Raw genomic sequence first — 17,961 nt, forward strand, 5'->3', positions numbered from 1 at the left:
TTTGGCGCCATCGCTCTTATTCTTTAAGTCCCCCTTGTTCACATCTGGCAGCTGTCAATTTGTCTCCAACACTTTTCCTTTCACTTTTTCCCCATTATGTAGATAGGGGCAAAATTGTTTGGTGAATTGGAACATGCGGGGTTAAAATTTCGCCTCACAACAAAGCCTATGACGCTCTCGGGGTCCATATGTGTGACTGTGCAAAATTTTGTGGCTGTAGCTGTGACGGTGTGGAGCACCCCCACACCGCCGCAGGGCCGAGGGGTACCCGGAGCCGGGCCTCTGAGTCTCAGTTCTGGGGTTGTCACGGTGGCTAGACCCGGTCCGTGGCCCTGTCTGTCAGTGGGGGACGTCCGGTGCAATAAGTGGTGTTGTAACGGTGCAGTTGTGGGGTGCAGGTCGCGGTAAATAACGAGGACACCAGGTTGCAGTCTCTTTACCTCTTTACTGGAGATCTCTGGGTCCTCAGTCCAGAATACGGTTCACCAGGCTGCGCAAGTCCGGCCGGTCCAATGACACCTCCAGAGTTCACTTCACAGGTGGAAATCGGTGCCTTCCTTCTTAGCGCTATGTGTTGTAGTCCTCCCCTGCTGTGCTTACGGAAAGTACCCCACAACTGTTGTGTCTGTTTCTTAAGTTCCCTCACAACTCGATTAAATGATGTTCTTCTAATCATCCGTCCCTCCCTGATGTTACGGTTAGAACGGCACCCGTTTGTCGGGTAGGCCTGGAGTTCTTCCGGGACCCTAGAGACGCCCCTCTCCCGCAATTGCCTCCCAAGACTTCATAGGTGATATGTGTTAGACAGCCCGCCTTAAACTGACTGTCCTGCCGCTGTTTAGAGTATTGCTTGAAGCTGAATGTTATAATACTCCCTCGGCGTTCCGGCCACCGGTAGTGCGCCTCAGTAGGGTGTTGCTTCGGTCTTACAGCACGACCCCTGCTGGAATTCTCCTATCGCTTGATCTCGTTTCTCACTCAGCACAATCTATCTCGCTTCTAGTCCTTTCTTGAATCCCGCCGCTTCCCGGAGCTGGCGCGGATCCGTTACGTTCTTTCCAATGCCAAGCCTCTGTCAGGATCCCACCCCTGACAGAGACCCTACTGTCTCTTCCTCCACAACACCCTCTGCCACTAAGTGTTGCTTCGTCTAATCCAGTCAGCTTTCTGATCTAACTTCCTGCCTGACCCCCAGTTTACCCACTATGGTGGGGAGTGGCCTAATGAATAGAACCCTTAGCTCCCCCCGGAGGCCCGGCTGTGAAATGTATTGGTGTCTGTGATACCTGATCAGATGAACTCCTTCAGTGCCATCGGACGCACCATGGCCCCCCATAGTGGCGGAGCCACAGTACTGCAACGACCAGGACTCTGGGGCGCTGCACTCCCCCCTGGTTAAACACAGTACTCCGGGACTGGGAAGAAAACAACAATACAAGTTAGCAAAAAGACATACAATTTTTGTTGAGTGTAATAACAATAAGCATATTTGTACAGGCTTCCCTTTATGGGAGGTAAGGACACTTGAACGTCACAAACATGGTAAAATATCATCGCAACATGCTACAATTAACTTTTCTTACCCAACCGGGTATTCTACTAAGTGCAAACATTATTGAACAATAATTTAACTTTTGCCTTTAAGGATATACACTCTTAGTCCATTAAAGACCTTCCTATAATCACATTACAAGGTATTTCAACTTTTTCATTCTCCTTCTTTAAATCTGCAGGACCGCCTGTCCTATCGGCACCAGACCTACTGCCTCTCCTTTCAGTTACAGGACCGCCCCGTTCAGCCAGGGCCTACTGCCTTTTCAACTACTATACACAGTATAGAACATAACTTTTCTTTCAGTTCGAGAACACTGAGCCGGCTCTACTTGGCTCCTATAAGGACTCACCCACTAACCCTTACAGGTTCACTTTCTGTCCTTAGTAACACATTACTAACTTTCGATGGGGAACGCAGGGTTTACCTTCTATCCCCCCCCCCTTTTCTTATCAACATTATCAACTATCTTCTTTTCACAACATTAACCTTTCTCATTTCTTCCTTCTACTTTTCTTTTTTTTTTTTTTCTTTCAGAGAACATTATCAATATTTCTTCACATTTAACCAGTTAAACACATATAACTTTTCTCAGGTAAACATTATCATCGTTTTCTTTCATTGACATTATTGCTACCGATCTTAAAGCAATATCACCATTTACGTGCATCAAATGAACATCCCCTTTAAGAGAGGACCAAGTCTCTGTAAGGTAGCACATCTTCGCAAGCTACCAGTCCATACTCAGCAAAGGTTCCAGTGCGGTATCTTCGCAAAGAGTCTTTGTTTAAGTAAAACCAGTAGGGAGCGCCTTTAATAAGGTGCAAACTATGTACAAAGAAGTTCTGATCATGCACTGTTCATGATTTCTCAGTTTTTAAAACTTGTGCAAAAACTTTAGAAAGACAAACAAAAACAAAACAATCAAAACAATAGGGATCCCAGGTCCGTAGAAGGATCCCCTTAAGAGTTTACCCTGAACGGGTGTTAGCAGTCATAAAGGCAATAAAATAGTAACTATTTACAAATAAAAGAAGTACAGTAAAATCTTACTGTGGTGAAGCGGAAGGTGATCTCCTATCCGGTCTCACCAGGCCAACAGCTCGCACTGGTGAGCCAGGACGCGGTTCTGGTCCCAGCAACGCTAGGATCCCTCGCCGGGAGGCCCTTCTTGCTGGCAGGCACACACGTCCCTCCGGGGCACGGCGAGGCCGGGCTTCTCGAGGTTCCGCGGAGCCGGGCTCTGCTGCTTTCCCCACGGGAACATCCTCTTCCGGTTTTCCGGCAGCAGCCTGGAGGGCAGTGCATCGCTGCACGCCTCGCGCCATCCAGCCAGCCTCTCCTGTAGCCCTCCTCCATCGGGTGTAAGTCACCGCATCACCGGGTTCCAGATCGCGGGGAAATCTTCCGCTGCAGGGCTCCACCTCTTCCCGATTCACGTGGATCTGTAGCGGCTCCCCGATTTCCTGGATAACCCCGCGTCCGTATTGGGGGTTAAAAGAAATCACGACCCCACAGTGGGATGAGGGAACCTCTGCAGTGGGGGTCAGGTCCACCTGCACGGCCGGCCGAGGTCGGGTTCGCCATGCAGCCATCAAGCGCCGCAGGTGTTCGGCCTCTGGCGTGATCTTTAGGCCCGATGCCTGCGGCATACCTTCAGCCGCGGCCAGGTTGGGAGAAGCAGGGGGCACTGGAACCAGGCAGATCTCTGTAGGCTGGCCCAGCCTAGCAGTCACGCAGGCATCGGCCTCCAGGCGGGCAGCAATTTGCCGGGCCTCTGCCGCGGCCATGCTTTCTTCCGACGGCGGCCGGGGAGGTCGGCCCATCGTTGGTCCTGCTAGGGTCAGTCCCCTCAGCGACATACCCGGAGCTACATTGGACTGTCCGACCTCTCTCCGCACCCGATCCTTCTCATGCGGGGCTTCTGGCGTGGCCATCTTGGTCTCTTCTCCCGCGTCTTCTTCCCGCGGTCTCTTCCGTGGGCGGCCCCGTCCCCATGGTCTCCACCCTCCGACCAGAATCAGGAGGCGGACCTCAGCTGTTGACGGACACGTCCTCAGGACACAAAAATACTTGGACTGGGCGGCCATTGTTGTTCGCGCTCTCCAGATTGTCTACGCCCACCTCACGCCCCTCTTCTCTTCCTGCGCTCCCCTCAGTGCTGTAATGGCGGTGGATTTTGGCGGCAAATGGCGCAGCACAGTCTTTGCAACAAAGTACAGTCCAAGCACAGTAAATCACAGTTCCTAGGCACACATGACCTGATTCTTCAGGCTTAAGTAGATCCTGTTCGTGACGCCAAGTTGGAGCACCCCCACACCGCCGCAGGGCCGAGGGGTACCCGGAGCCGGGCCTCTGAGTCTCAGTTCTGGGGTTGTCACGGTGGCTAGACCCGGTCCGTGGCCCTGTCTGTCAGTGGGGGACGTCCGGTGCAATAAGTGGTGTTGTAACGGTGCAGTTGTGGGGTGCAGGTCGCGGTAAATAAGGAGGACACCAGGTTGCAGTCTCTTTACCTCTTTACTGGAGATCTCTGGGTCCTCAGTCCAGAATACGGTTCACCAGGCTGCGCAAGTCCGGCCGGTCCAATGACACCTCCAGAGTTCACTTCACAGGTGGAAATCGGTGCCTTCCTTCTTAGCGCTATGTGTTGTAGTCCTCCCCTGCTGTGCTTAAGGAAAGTACCCCACAACTGTTGTGTCTGTTTCTTAAGTTCCCTCACAACTCGATTAAATGATGTTCTTCTAATCGTCCGTCCCTCCCTGATGTTACGGTTAGAACGGCACCCGTTTGTCGGGTAGGCCTGGAGTTCTTCCGGGACCCTAGAGACGCCCCTCTCCCGCAATTGCCTCCCAAGACTTCATAGGTGATATGTGTTAGACAGCCTGCCTTAAACTGACTGTCCTGCCGCTGTTTAGAGTATTGCTTGAAGCTGAATGTTATAATACTCCCTCGGCGTTCCGGCCACCGGTAGTGCGCCTCAGTAGGGTGTTGCTTCGGTCTTACAGCACGACCCCTGCTGGAATTCTCCTATCGCTTGATCTCGTTTCTCACTCAGCACAATCTATCTCGCTTCTAGTCCTTTCTTGAATCCCGCCGCTTCCCGGAGCTGGCGCGGACCCGTTACGTTCTTTCCAATGCCAAGCCTCTGTCAGGATCCCACCCCTGACAGAGACCCTACTGTCTCTTCCTCCACAACACCCTCTGCCACTGAGTGTTGCTTCGTCTAATCCAGTCAGCTTTCTGATCTAACTTCCTGCCTGACCCCCAGTTTACCCACTATGGTGGGGAGTGGCCTAATGAATAGAACCCTTAGCTCCCCCCGGAGGCCCGGCTGTGAAATGTATTGGTGTCTGTGATACCTGATCAGATGAACTCCTTCAGTGCCATCGGACGCACCATGGCCCCCCATAGTGGCGGAGCCACAGTACTGCAACGACCAGGACTCTGGGGCGCTGCAGGTGCAGATGCCAATCCCGGATATACACACATACATACACACACACACACACACACACACACACACACACACACACACACACACACATTCAGCTTTATATATTAGATATATATATATATATACGCACAACTCTACATTATACACTATATTAAGTAACCATTATACGATATTATGTTGTATACATCATATAGGTGACTGCTCTATATACATTATATAGTTGATACTGTGATTAGGGTGTATAGTCTCAGTATCACCTATGTAACATATGTACAGCAGTATCACCAATATATTGTATTTATAAGGCCGGGGTCACACTTGCGAGTGCAATGCGAGAAACTCTCACGAGTCTCTCGCATCAACGCCTATCGCTGCCACTCGGGACCAGAGCGTGCGGCTGCATAGAAATACATGTAGCCTCATGCTCCGGTCCCGAGTGCCAGCGGCAGCCCCGGGCGTTGATGCGAGAGACTCGTGCGAGTTTCTCTCATCACACATGCTAGTGTGACCCCGGCCTAAGTCGCAGTATCCCCTATATAATGTATATAGACTGCAGTATATACATTATATAGGTGATACTGTGATTATACAGACTTAGCAGCCAGTATCACCTATATATTGTATACACAGCAGTCTGTATACAGTATACAGGTGATAGTGCAAGTGCTGTACATACACAAAGTTTCCACATTGGGACTCACCCAGGTATGGAGAAGGTGGGAGGATGAACAGCTGAGGTGCATCCATCGTCGGGCGTGCACAGGAGCGGGTCCCTGGCTGGGACGGTGAGTAGAGCAGGTAACAAAAAAGGGAGATATACAGCACTGGGGGGGACAGGCATCGCTGGAGAGGCACATAGATCACTGGGTGGGGCTCATAGATCACAGGGGGAACACAGAAATCACCGTGAGGTGGCACGAGGGGGAGGTACAGAGATCACAGTGGTAGCACAAAGATCACAGGGGGGCACATAGCTGGGGGGCACAGAGATCACCGGGGGGTGACACAAAGATCACAGGAGGGCACATAGCTGGAGGGCACAGAGATCACAGGGGCACAGAGATCACATGGGAGAACAAATATCATAGGGGGTATATAGCAGGGGTGCACAGGGATCACAGGGGGCATATAGATCACAAGGGGGCAGAAAGCTGGGAGCCACAGAGATCACAGGGGTGCATATAGCTGGAGGGCACATGGATCGCCCTCTAAGGGCAGTGGGGTACTCGGTACCGGGTCCCTCGGTTCACAGGGGGATGTCACAGTGGCTGACCCGGCCCGTGGCCTTGGGACGTCCGTGTAAAAGGGAAAGGTCTTTAAGGGGGAATGTTCGTGACGCCACCTGTGGTATTCGGTCAGGGTGACCAACGCTGCTTTAAGGGGTCCGCTGGGGTGATGTTATGGCTGCTAGATGGTATACATTCCCACAGGTGAAGTGTATCCCCAGGGCTTCCCGGTGTGTAGATGGTGAATGATGAATGGCGCAGTGAAGAACGAGGACACAAGGTTGCAGTCTCTTTACCTTTACTGAAGACTTCAGCATCCACATTCCAGGGCACCAGATCACAGGGCAGTCAGAGTCCGGCCGGTTTGGAGGCAAGTCCAGAGTTCCCTTGTCCAGTTGGAAATCAGTAGCCTTACTTTGCGCTGCAGTGGTGTAGTCCCTTACTGCCTTTGGCTTCACATAATGGTCTCACAAATGCAATGTTTCGCTCTCTCTGTCCCACATATAGGATAGGACAAAACCCGTATGACTGGTGACTTGAGCCTGTTTATAGGGTCTCTTAGATAACCCGGCTCTGTAGTTGTCACCGTGCCTCCTTGGTGTAAGTGCGGACAGGTAACCTGCAATTAGCTGTCCTGCCGGTCTCTGAAATAAGGCGTAGAGGTCCTTAATCCCTCAATATTCTGGCTACAGGGATGTTGCGCCTCAGAAGGAGACAGCTTGAGCGGGGCTGGTCCCCTTCTGGTATCCTCTCCTTTGCTTCGACTTCCTTCACGCTCGCTGCAATACAGTTCTGCCTTTCAATGTCTCTTTCTGAGAGCTGCAGCTCTGAGGGCAAGCAAAGCTCCTTTAACCTTCCATCCTCCTCAGACTCTGGTCTGGAATGTTCTAACTTTCCAGACAGACTACCAGTTATATATATATGGGGAGTGACCTAATAAATAGGGTCAGGAGCTCCCCTCGGTGGCCTGGAGAGTGAAATGTGTTGCATGTTTGTGATACCTGGATGCAGTTATCCTTCTTTGCCTCCAAATGCAGCATCACTCTCCCTGAGAGGAAAGCAATACCATTGTGATGACCAGGACCCTGGAGCGCCACACAAAGATCACAGGGGGCATATAGTTGGGGGGCACAGATCACAGGGGGCATATAGTTGGGGGGCACAGATCACAGGGGTACATATAGCTGGGGGCACAGATCACAGGGGTGCATATAGCTGGGGGGCACAGATCACAGGGGTGCATATAGCTGGGGGGCACAGGGGGGCATATAGTTGGGGGTACAGATTGCAGGGGTACATATAGCTGGGGGCACAGATCACAGGGGTGCATATAGTTGGGGGGATAGATCAAAGGGGGGCATATAGTTGGGGGCACAGATCACAGGGATGCATATAGCTGTTGGGCACAGATCATGGCTTCAGATAAGGTCCTCACAGTTCTTCTCTCTGTCCTCCATATAGGATAGGACAATACCTGTATGACAGGTAACTCGAGCCTTTTTACAGGGACTCTATCACGCCCCGGGCTCTGTGTTACTAGTGTCTTCAGGTGTGTGTGGCGGACAGGTAACTTGCAATTCAGCTGTCCTGCCGGTCTCTGATGTAAGTCTTAGGTTGCCGTCACACTAGCAGTATTTGGTCAGTATTTTACATCAGTACTTGTAAGCCAAAACCAGGAGTGGGTGATAAATGCAGAAGTGGTGCAAATACTGATGTAAAATACTGACCAAATACTGCTAGTGTGATGGCAGCCTTAGAGTCCCTTACAACCTCGTCGTGCCGGCTAGCGGTTATCTGCGCTTTGCCAGGGAGACAGTCTGCTCGATGCTGTCTTCCCCATGGTGTCCTCGCCTGTGCCTCGCTCTCCTTCACTCTCACAGAATGATGTTCTTCTTTCTGTAAAGGCCTCATCTCACATAGCGAGATCGCTAGCGAGATCGCTGCTGAGTCACAAGTTTTGTGACGCAACAGCGACCTCAGTAGCGATCTCGCTATGTGTGACACGTACCAGCGACCAGGCCCCTGCTGTGAGATCGTTGGTCGTGTCGAAATGGCCTGGACCTTTTTTTGGTCGTTGAGGTCCCGCTGACATCGCTGAATCGGTGTGTGTGACACCGATCCAGCGATGTCTTCACTGGTAACCAGGGTAAACATCGGGTTACTAAGCGCAGGGCCGCGCTTAATAACCCGATGTTTACCCTGGTTACCAGCGTAAATGTAAAAAAAAACAAACACTACATACTCACCATCTGATGTCCGTCAGGTCCCTTGCCATCTGCTTCCTGCTCTGACTGAGTGCCGCCGTACAGTGAGAGCACAGCACAGCAGTGACGTCACCGCTGCGCTCTGCTCTCACTGTACGGCGACACTCAGTCAGAGCAGGAAGCAGACGGCAAGGGACCTGACGGACATCAGATGGTGAGTATGTACTGTTTGGTTTTTTTTGGTAACCAGGGTAAACATCGGGTTACTAAGCGCGGCCCTGCGCTTAGTAACCCGATGTTTACCCTGGTTACCCGGGTGCTGCATGGGGACTTCGGCATCGTTGAAAACAGTTTCAACGATGCCGAAGTCGTTCCCCTGATCGTTGGTCGCTGGAGAGAGCTGTCTGTGTGACAGCTCCCCAGCGACCACACAACGACTTACCAACGATCACGGCCAGGTCGTATCGCTGGTCATGATCGTTGGTAAATCGCTATGTGAGACGGGGCCTTAGGTCTCTTTCCTTAGGAGCTGGACTCTGGTTACACGGCCCCTTCAGTCCTTGTGGCCTGGAGTGTGAACATGTTGTGTGCATTGTGATTACCTGATAAAGAGATATCCTTCCTTGCTTCCAAGCACTCTCCCTGTGAGGAAAGCAATGTTACTGTGACGACCAGGACCCTGGGGCCCCACACACAGATGCAGATCACAGGGGGCATATAGCTGAGGGGCACATATGTAGATCACAGGGGGGCATATAGTTGGGGGACAGTGGGCACAGATCACAGGGGGGCATAAATTACCAGCAGACAGGCAGGCACTGAGCTGCCAGCACAGAGATTGCTCTGGATTCTCTCTCTGGCTGGCAACAGCTCCTCTTCCGTGACAGGAAAATGGACGGGAGAGGATTGGGCGCTAACCCCACCCACCTAGATTACATCATCCAAGTGCAGGCAGCGTTCGGTAATGAAAGCTGCATACACTTGGGGGTTAAACGGCCAGCAGATGGCAGGATACGGCTGCCGCCTGAGAATTGCAGACTGCGGGGACCTGCCTGCGAGCCGCATGTGGCTCAAGGCCGGAGGTTCCCTGACCCATTCTAAAGGGCTGGTGGTGGCCCAGTTAGCTGCCAGCCCAGAGGGCATCTGCCCAGCTGGGCAGATTAGCAATCCGGTCTTGGCAGGGATGGATAGTGATTGGTGGAGGAAACTGTTGCTGAGTTTCCTCCACCAATCATATATCTTTTCCTGCACACTATTTAATGTTGCAACTACGGTACTCACAAGTCAGAGACCCTTTTAGGAAAGGTGAGCAAACAACCCTCATCATGCTTCAGAATATACTGTATCAATGGGTATATTCTGAAGGATGATCTGGTTCTAGCGATGCCCATTATGTGGAGGAAAATCACTGTTTGGGTGCACGGCAGGGCTCGGAAGGGAAGGAGCGCCATTTGACTTTTTGAATGACAAATTTGCTGGAATAATTAGTGCTTGATGTGCCTAAACCATGTAATCCTACCACAAGTGACACCATTTTGGAAACTAGAACCTTCAGGGAACTTATCTAGAAGTGTATTGTGGAGCGCCCCCAGTAGGGCAGTGGGGTACTCGGTACCGGGTCCTTCGGTTCTCAAGGGGAATGTCACGGTGGCTCATCCGGTCCGTGGCCCTAGGGACGTCCGTAGTAATAAGGGAAAGGTCTTTAAAGGGGAAGAGTTCGTGACGCCACCTGTGGTATTTGGTCAGGGTGACCGACGCTGCTTTAAGGGGTCCGCTGGGGTGATGTTATGGCAGCTAGATGGTATACCTTCCCACAGGTGAAGTGTATCCCCAGGGCTTCCCAGTGTGTAGATGGGGGATGGTGAAAGGCGCAGTGAAGAACGAAGACACAAGGTTGCAATCTCTTTACCTTTTTACTGAAGGCTTCAGCATCCACAGTCCAGGGCACCAGATCACAGGGCAGGCAGAGTCCGGACGGTCTGAAGGCAAATCCAGAGTCTCTTTATCCAGGTGGAAATCAGAAGCCTTCCTCTAGCGCCTGGGCGTTGTAGTACCTTATTGCTGAGCCTCTCATAAGGTCCTCACAACTGTTGTAGATGTTCTAGGTGTTATGTCTTTCTCTGTCCCCTGATGGTAAGGATAGGACAAACCCATATGACTGGTGGCCTGAGGCTTTTTACAGGGACTCTACTAGCACTCCCCGGCCTCCACTAGTTGCCACCGTGCCTCCTGGGTATGGGGCGGATCAGTAACGTGAAATTAGCTGTCCTGCCGGTCTCTGGAGCAAGGCATAAAGGATCGTTGCTCCCTCGGTGTGCCGGCTACCGAATTTCTGCGCCTCAGAAGGAGGCAGCCCGTGCAGGGCTGATTCCCTTCTGATATTCCTCTCCTGTGCTCTGTTTTCCTGCACACTCTCTGCAATATGTTTGCTTTTAGTGTCTTTTTCCAGGAGCTGCAGCACTTCAGGTTCCAGGACTCCACTCCTTTTCCTCTGTCTTCCTGACATGAACTGGACTCTGAACTCCCTTTCCCTCCAGATCAGGATGTTTTATAGGGGAGTTCACCTTAAACAGGCTTAGAGCTCCCACTTCTGGTCTGGAGTGTGAACATGTTGCATGCATTGTGTTACCTGGTGAAGAGATCTCCTTTATTGCCTTCAAACCTAACATCACTCCCCCATAGAGGAAAATGATATTACTGCAATGACCGGGACCCTGGGGCGCTGCAATTGAGCACATTGAAACCTAAGATGCTTCGCAGAAGTTTATAACGTTGAGTCGTGAAAATAAAAAAATCCCATCTTTCCCACAAAAATGATTTTTCACTCCAAACTTTGCATTTTTATAAGGGTAACTGGAGAAATTTCACCTTACAATTTGTTGTGCAATTTTTCCTGAGCACGCTGATACTCCATATGTGAGGGAAAACCACTGTTTAGATGCACGGCAAGGCTTGGAAGGGAAGGAGCGTAATTTGACTTTTGAATGTAAAATTTGCTGGAATAAATAGTGGACCCTATTCACCGAGTCTTACTGCAATCTTTGGGAGGCAGAATGGAAAAATCAACAGCAGGTGAAGTATTTGTGTTATTTATTTTTTACGCCGTTCCTCATGCGGTATAAGTGATTAGGCGACTTTATTCTTCGGGTCGGTGTGATTACAGCGATACCAGATTTATATCGGGTTTTTATGTTTGGCTGCTGTCACACACTAAAAGACTCTTTTTAGTTTTAGTTTTTGCATCCCCATATTTTGAGAGCTATATTTTTTCCATATTTTGTCCAAAAGAGTCACGTGAGGGCTTGTTTTTTAGAGGACGAGTTGGCGTTTTCATTGGTACCATTATCAGACACATTTTTATCACTTTCTATTCCAATTTTTCTGAGGTAGAATGAACAGAAAACATCAATTATATACTGTTATTTTATATATATATATCTAATATATAAAGCTGAATGTGTGTATGTATGTGTGTGTGTATGTATGTCCGGGATTGGCATCTGAACCGTCGCAGCTACAGCCACAAAATTTTGCACAGTCACACGTCTGGACCCTGAGAGCGTCAAAGCTATGTTGTGAGGTGAAATTTTAACCCCGCGCTTTCCAATTCACCAAACAATTTTGCCCCTATCTACATAATGGGGAAAAAATGAAAGGAAAAGTGTTGGAGGCAAATTAACAGCTGCCAGATGTGAACAAGGGGGACTTAAAGAATGAGAGCGATGGCGCCAAAGAGTATATACTGTACAGTTGCTAAGGTGGGGCCCCGACATGGGATAATCACCACACCACCACGGGGATATGAACACACACACAAAATGTGCCACACACTACCACGTGCTCGAACACATATACCACCCTCAGCGCACATTTCACCACACATACACCAACCTCGCCACATAAAAGTTGAAACACAAAAGTCGCCGCTCAAAACTCGCCACGCGCAAAACTCTCCACATGCAAAACTCTCCACACGTGCAAAACTTACCTCATGGAAAACTCGCCACATGCAAAACTTGCACACGCGGAAAAATTGCCACATGCACAAAAGTTGCAACACATGCAAAAGTTGCCTCACACAAAACTTGCACATACTCAAAAGGCACCACACATAAAACTCGCCACGCGCAAAACTCGCCATGCGCAAAACTTGCTGCACACAACTTGCTACACTAACCTGTCACATGCAACTCGACACACAAAAAGTTGCTACACACATGTCGCCACACAAAACTCATCTCACAAAAGTCGCTACATGCATGTCGCCACAAGCAACTCAACACACACAACTTGACACACGAAACTCGCCCTAAAACACACACAAGTCTGGTATTATCCTTCAAAAATAAAAATCTGATTAATAAGCTGACAAACTACAAGAGCAAGAAATGTATCATATAGGAATCCGGCAGCTGCCAGTCACATGACCAGTCTATTATGTGTATGTGTGAGCTAATATATACTGCCAGGGGGTGGGCTTACTGTTGGCTGGGGATTTATCAGGCTTCCAATTTAGCTTACAAATATTGAGGTAAAAATACTGACAAAATAACGTGTGAACGAGGTCTAATACAGGAGGAGATGACATACAGGTATATACTATTTACAGGGGAGATGACACACAGGTATATACTATATACAGGAGGAGATGACACACAGATATATACTATATACAGGAGGAGATGACACACAGGTATATATTATATAGAGGAGGAGATGACATACAGGTACATACTACATACAGGAGGAGATGACATACAGGTATATACTATATACAGGAGGAGATGACACACAGGTATATACTATATACAGGAGCAGATTACCTACAGGTATATAGTATATACAGGAGGAGATGACATACAGGTATATGCTATGTATAGGAGGAGATGACATACAGGTATATACTATATACAGGAGGAGATGACACACAGATATATACTATATACAGGAGAGATGACACACAGGTATATACTATATAGAGGAGGAGATGACATACAGGTACATACTACATACAGCAAGAGATGACATACAGGTATATACTATATACAGAAGGAGATAACACACAGGTATATACTATTTACAGGAGCAGATTACCTACAGTTATATAGTATATACACTGTGTTCCAAATTATTATGCACATAGAGTTTAGGAGTGATAAGGATAGAATTTTTTTGTTTGTCATTTAAACTCATTGATGGTGATGTGTGTCAGGGCTCTTTATATCACTGAAAGCAATTGCAGATATCTGTGCACATTAGTTTGGAAGGTGTGTCCAAATAAAGGCAAGACTACTCAAGAAGGCTGTCCCACATTATTAAGCAGCCTACATTTTTTGCCAAAATGGGAAAGAAAAAGGATGTGTTGGCTGCTGAGAAGCAACAAATTGTGGAGTATTTAGGTCAAGGTATGACTACAATCAACATTGCCAAGACACTTCATCGTGATCATCGCACAATCAAGAAGTATGTAGCTGATTCCCAGCACACACGTGTGCGTGCTGATAAGGAAAAATTGAGGACTCTTTCCAACAGGCAATTGCGTAAGGTTAAAAGAGCAGCTGCAAAAATGCCTTGTCATAGCAGCAGACAAGTTTTTGAAGCTGCTGGTGCCTCCAACGTCCCCAGAACAACAAGATGCAAGGCCCTTCAGAGGTTTGCAGCTGTGCGTAAGCCATCCTGTCGACCCCCTCTATCCACTGCAACAAGCAGAAACGGCTCCAGTGGGCCAAACAATACATGAAGACTGACTTCCAAACTGTTTTGTTCACCGATGAGTGCTGTGCAACGCTCGATGGTCCAGATGGATGGAGTGGAGGATGGACACCCCATGAAAACACGGCTAAGGCGCAAACAAGGAAGAGGTGGAGTAATGTTTTGGGCTGGAATCATGGGGAGAGAGATTGTCAGCCCCTTTATGATTCCTGAAGGGTAAAGATGAACTCCATAATCTATGTGGAGTTTCTAAAACAACACTTCCTGCCATGGTTCAAGAGGAAGAACCGTGCTTTCCGCAGCAAGATCATTTTCATGCATGATAATGCACCGTCTCATGCTGCAAAAAACACATCTGCATCTCTGGCTGCTATGGGCATAAAAGAGGACAAACTTATGGTGTGGCCACCATCTTCCCCTGGCCTCAACCCCATTGAGAACCTCTGGAGCATCATCAAAAGGAGTGTCTATGATGGCGGGAGGCAGTTCACATCTAAGCAACAGCTCTGGGAGGGTATTCTGTCCACATGCAAAACAACTGAAGCAGAAACCATCCAAAAACTGACAAATTCAATGGACGAGAGAGTTCAGAAGCTTCTTTCCAACAAGGGGTCCTATGTGCAAATGTAACATCACCTAGAATAAAGTTTTCACTTGAAAACTGTTTGATTTCATTTTGTAATAAGCTGATAATGCTTATAACTTCACAATTGACCATTTTTATGTTCAAAATAAAAAAAAAAGGTTGAAAACTCTGCTGTGCATAATAATTTGGAACATGCATTTTGAGTGTTTATTTTTTTTTTTTAAAGATACTGTTTTCATATGCAGTTTTTTCCAAAACATTGAAATTATACTAGAATAGTAGATGACTGGAAAATAACAATGACTGCAATTCAGATAGGTAATTTAGAGAAAATATGAGGAAATGTTATTTGCATAATAATTTGGAACACAGTGTACATGAGGAGATGACATACAGGTATATGCTATGTATAGGAGGAGATGACATACAGGTATATACTATATACAGGAGGAGATGACACACAGATATATACTATATATAGGTGAGATGACACACAGGTATATACTATATACAGGAGGAGATTACATACAGGTATATACTATATATAGGAGGAGATGACATACAGGTATATACTATATACAGGGGAGATGACACAGCAGGTATATACTATATACAGGGGAGATGACATACAGGTATATACTATATACAGGAGATGACATACAGGTGTATACTATATATAAGGTAGATGACAAACATGTATATACTGAGGTGAAAATGAGAGGTGTGAGGTGAAAATGAAAAGATGTGAGTGCAAAATGAGAGGAGTGAGGGAAAATAGTGGAGTGATCGGAAAATGACAGATGTGAGGTCGAAATGACAAGTGTTAGGGGGGAATGAGAGGAGTGAGGGGGAAAATAAGAGGAGTGAGGGGGAAAATGAGAGGTGTGAGGGAGAAAATGAGAGATGTGAGGGGGAAAATGAAAGATGTGATGGGGAAAATGAGAGGCGTGATGGGAAAATAAGAGAAGTGAGGTGCTATAACTAACCACAGATATTTACTATGCCCAGGCAATGCCGGGCTCTTCAGCTAGCATAGATTTACAATCTCCATGCTTTTCTCATGGTCAACTTTATGTGGCCTGTTCAAGAGTTGGAACAGCCAAAAATCTGTTTGTCTTTGCACCTGAAGGAAAAACTAAGAATGTCGTTTATCAAAAGGCTCTCGAATAAGTAGTAGAAGATTACTTCACATTACTTGGCCAATTTAGTTAAATCTGTGTGGAATATCTCTGGTGTTGAAATATATGTTGTAAAATGCTTCTATTAGCTTAGTTTTTGCCTTTTAATAATTACATTTCTATCTATTTGTTTTGTGTTTTTTTTTGTGCAGAATAAATTTTTGTTAACACATTCTATTTTGCTAACAGCAGTTATTACCCCGGGCGAAGCCGGGTAGTACAGCTAGTATATATATATATATATATATATATATATATATATATATATATATATATATATACTGTATATACATACATACATACATACATACAGATATACATACATACAGTTAAGTCCATATATATTTGGACAGAGACAACATTTTTCTAATTTTGGATATAGACATTACCAGGTAAGTAAGAAGAAAATCCAGCTCCGGAGTAAAAAGTCATCAAATTTATTTCCACATATTTAAAATTCGGAAAAAGCTGCTTACAAATAGCTGCACAACTATTCCAGAAAAGAAGCCATAAGTTAGCTGAACGCGTTTCGAGCACGCGTGGTGCTCTTTGTCCACAGCATAAACTTGAATAGCCCAGCAAGTCATATAAAAACAAATTTAACAGGTGAATAGCAATGAAAATAATTAACTCCGCCTTAACAAATCCCATTGGATATCTAGAACATGTGACCTTAGGACAGGAAAAAAACACCAAAATCATTAAACACAATTTATATGCACAAATCAAGAATACCGCACAGCTAAGTGTAATTACCAACCTGAAAAAAAAAAAAAAAAGCGAAAACAATAGTAAGATATTAATAGTGCAACATCATCTCTTTTCTAAGATTTAACCCTGTAGGCACTCTGGTGTTCAATAGATAAATCCAGAAAGCCTCTCTGTCACGTAATTTGCTTTCTCTGTCACCGCCTCGTATATTTTTATACATTTGTTCTATCGCATAGACCTTTAAATGACTTGTATGTGTGTCATGTTTGCTAATAAAATGACTTGATACATTTGACACATGACGTAATGTTGGTTGGACAATATCCAATAAATTTTTTCTAAATCTGTCTTTTAGTTTCCTTATTGTCGATCCAACATATAGGAGTTTGCATTCCAGACATTCAATAATGTAAACTACATGGTCGGAGTTACAATTTAAGAAACTTTTTATCGGAAAATTTTTTAGATTGCTAGAACATTGAAAACCTGCATTTTTCTTAGCATATACGCATGTTTTACAAGGGTGTGAACCACATCTGAAAAAACCTTTCGTTGATAGCCAGTGAGTGGGAGTTTTTGGTTTAATTCGATTCAGAAAACTAGGAGATAATGCATTGCCTAATGTAGGTGCGCGTCTGGAGACTATTTTGATACCATTCTGTAAAATTGTGCCCATAATTTGATCATCTCTCAGCAAATTCAAATTACGCAATACAATTTCTGAAATGGATTTAAATTATGTACTATATGTGAGTACTAAAACTGGCTGTTCAACAGGCAATTCTGTTTTTTTCTGTTCATCATAGACATCAGTAGTTTGTAGAAGACCTGATCTTGTCTTTTTGTCTGCATTGGAAAAAGCACGATCTATGGTCCAATTAGGATATGCCCTGTTATTGAGACGTTTTTTAATAATGTTTTTTTCCCGAGTGAAAGCAAGTTCATTATTACAATTTCTTTTGTCTCGTAATGCCTCTCCTACAGGAATTGACTGAATGGTGTGGGGAGGATGAAAACTGCGTGCATGTAGTATAGTATTGCCAGCGGTTTGCTTGCGATATGTTTTACTTTGAATAATGGTGTCAGGAGAACCCTGAAGACATAAATCCAAAAAATGTATAGGAAATTTATCAAAAGTATAAGTAAATTTTAAATTGAATGGATTATTATTTATATAAAAAATAAATTGTTCCAAGCAATTCTGATCGCCCTTCCAGACCATTAATAAGTCATCGATATATCTTAAATACCACTCAATATCTTGAAAAAAAGGGTTATTATCACTAAAAATGTACATTTCCTCCCACCAAGCCATTACCAGGTTTGCTACTGAGGGTG

The sequence above is a fragment of the Ranitomeya variabilis genome, chromosome 1 (assembly GCF_051348905.1).
Source record: "Ranitomeya variabilis isolate aRanVar5 chromosome 1, aRanVar5.hap1, whole genome shotgun sequence".
In the NCBI taxonomy this organism is placed as follows: Eukaryota; Metazoa; Chordata; class Amphibia; order Anura; family Dendrobatidae; genus Ranitomeya; species Ranitomeya variabilis.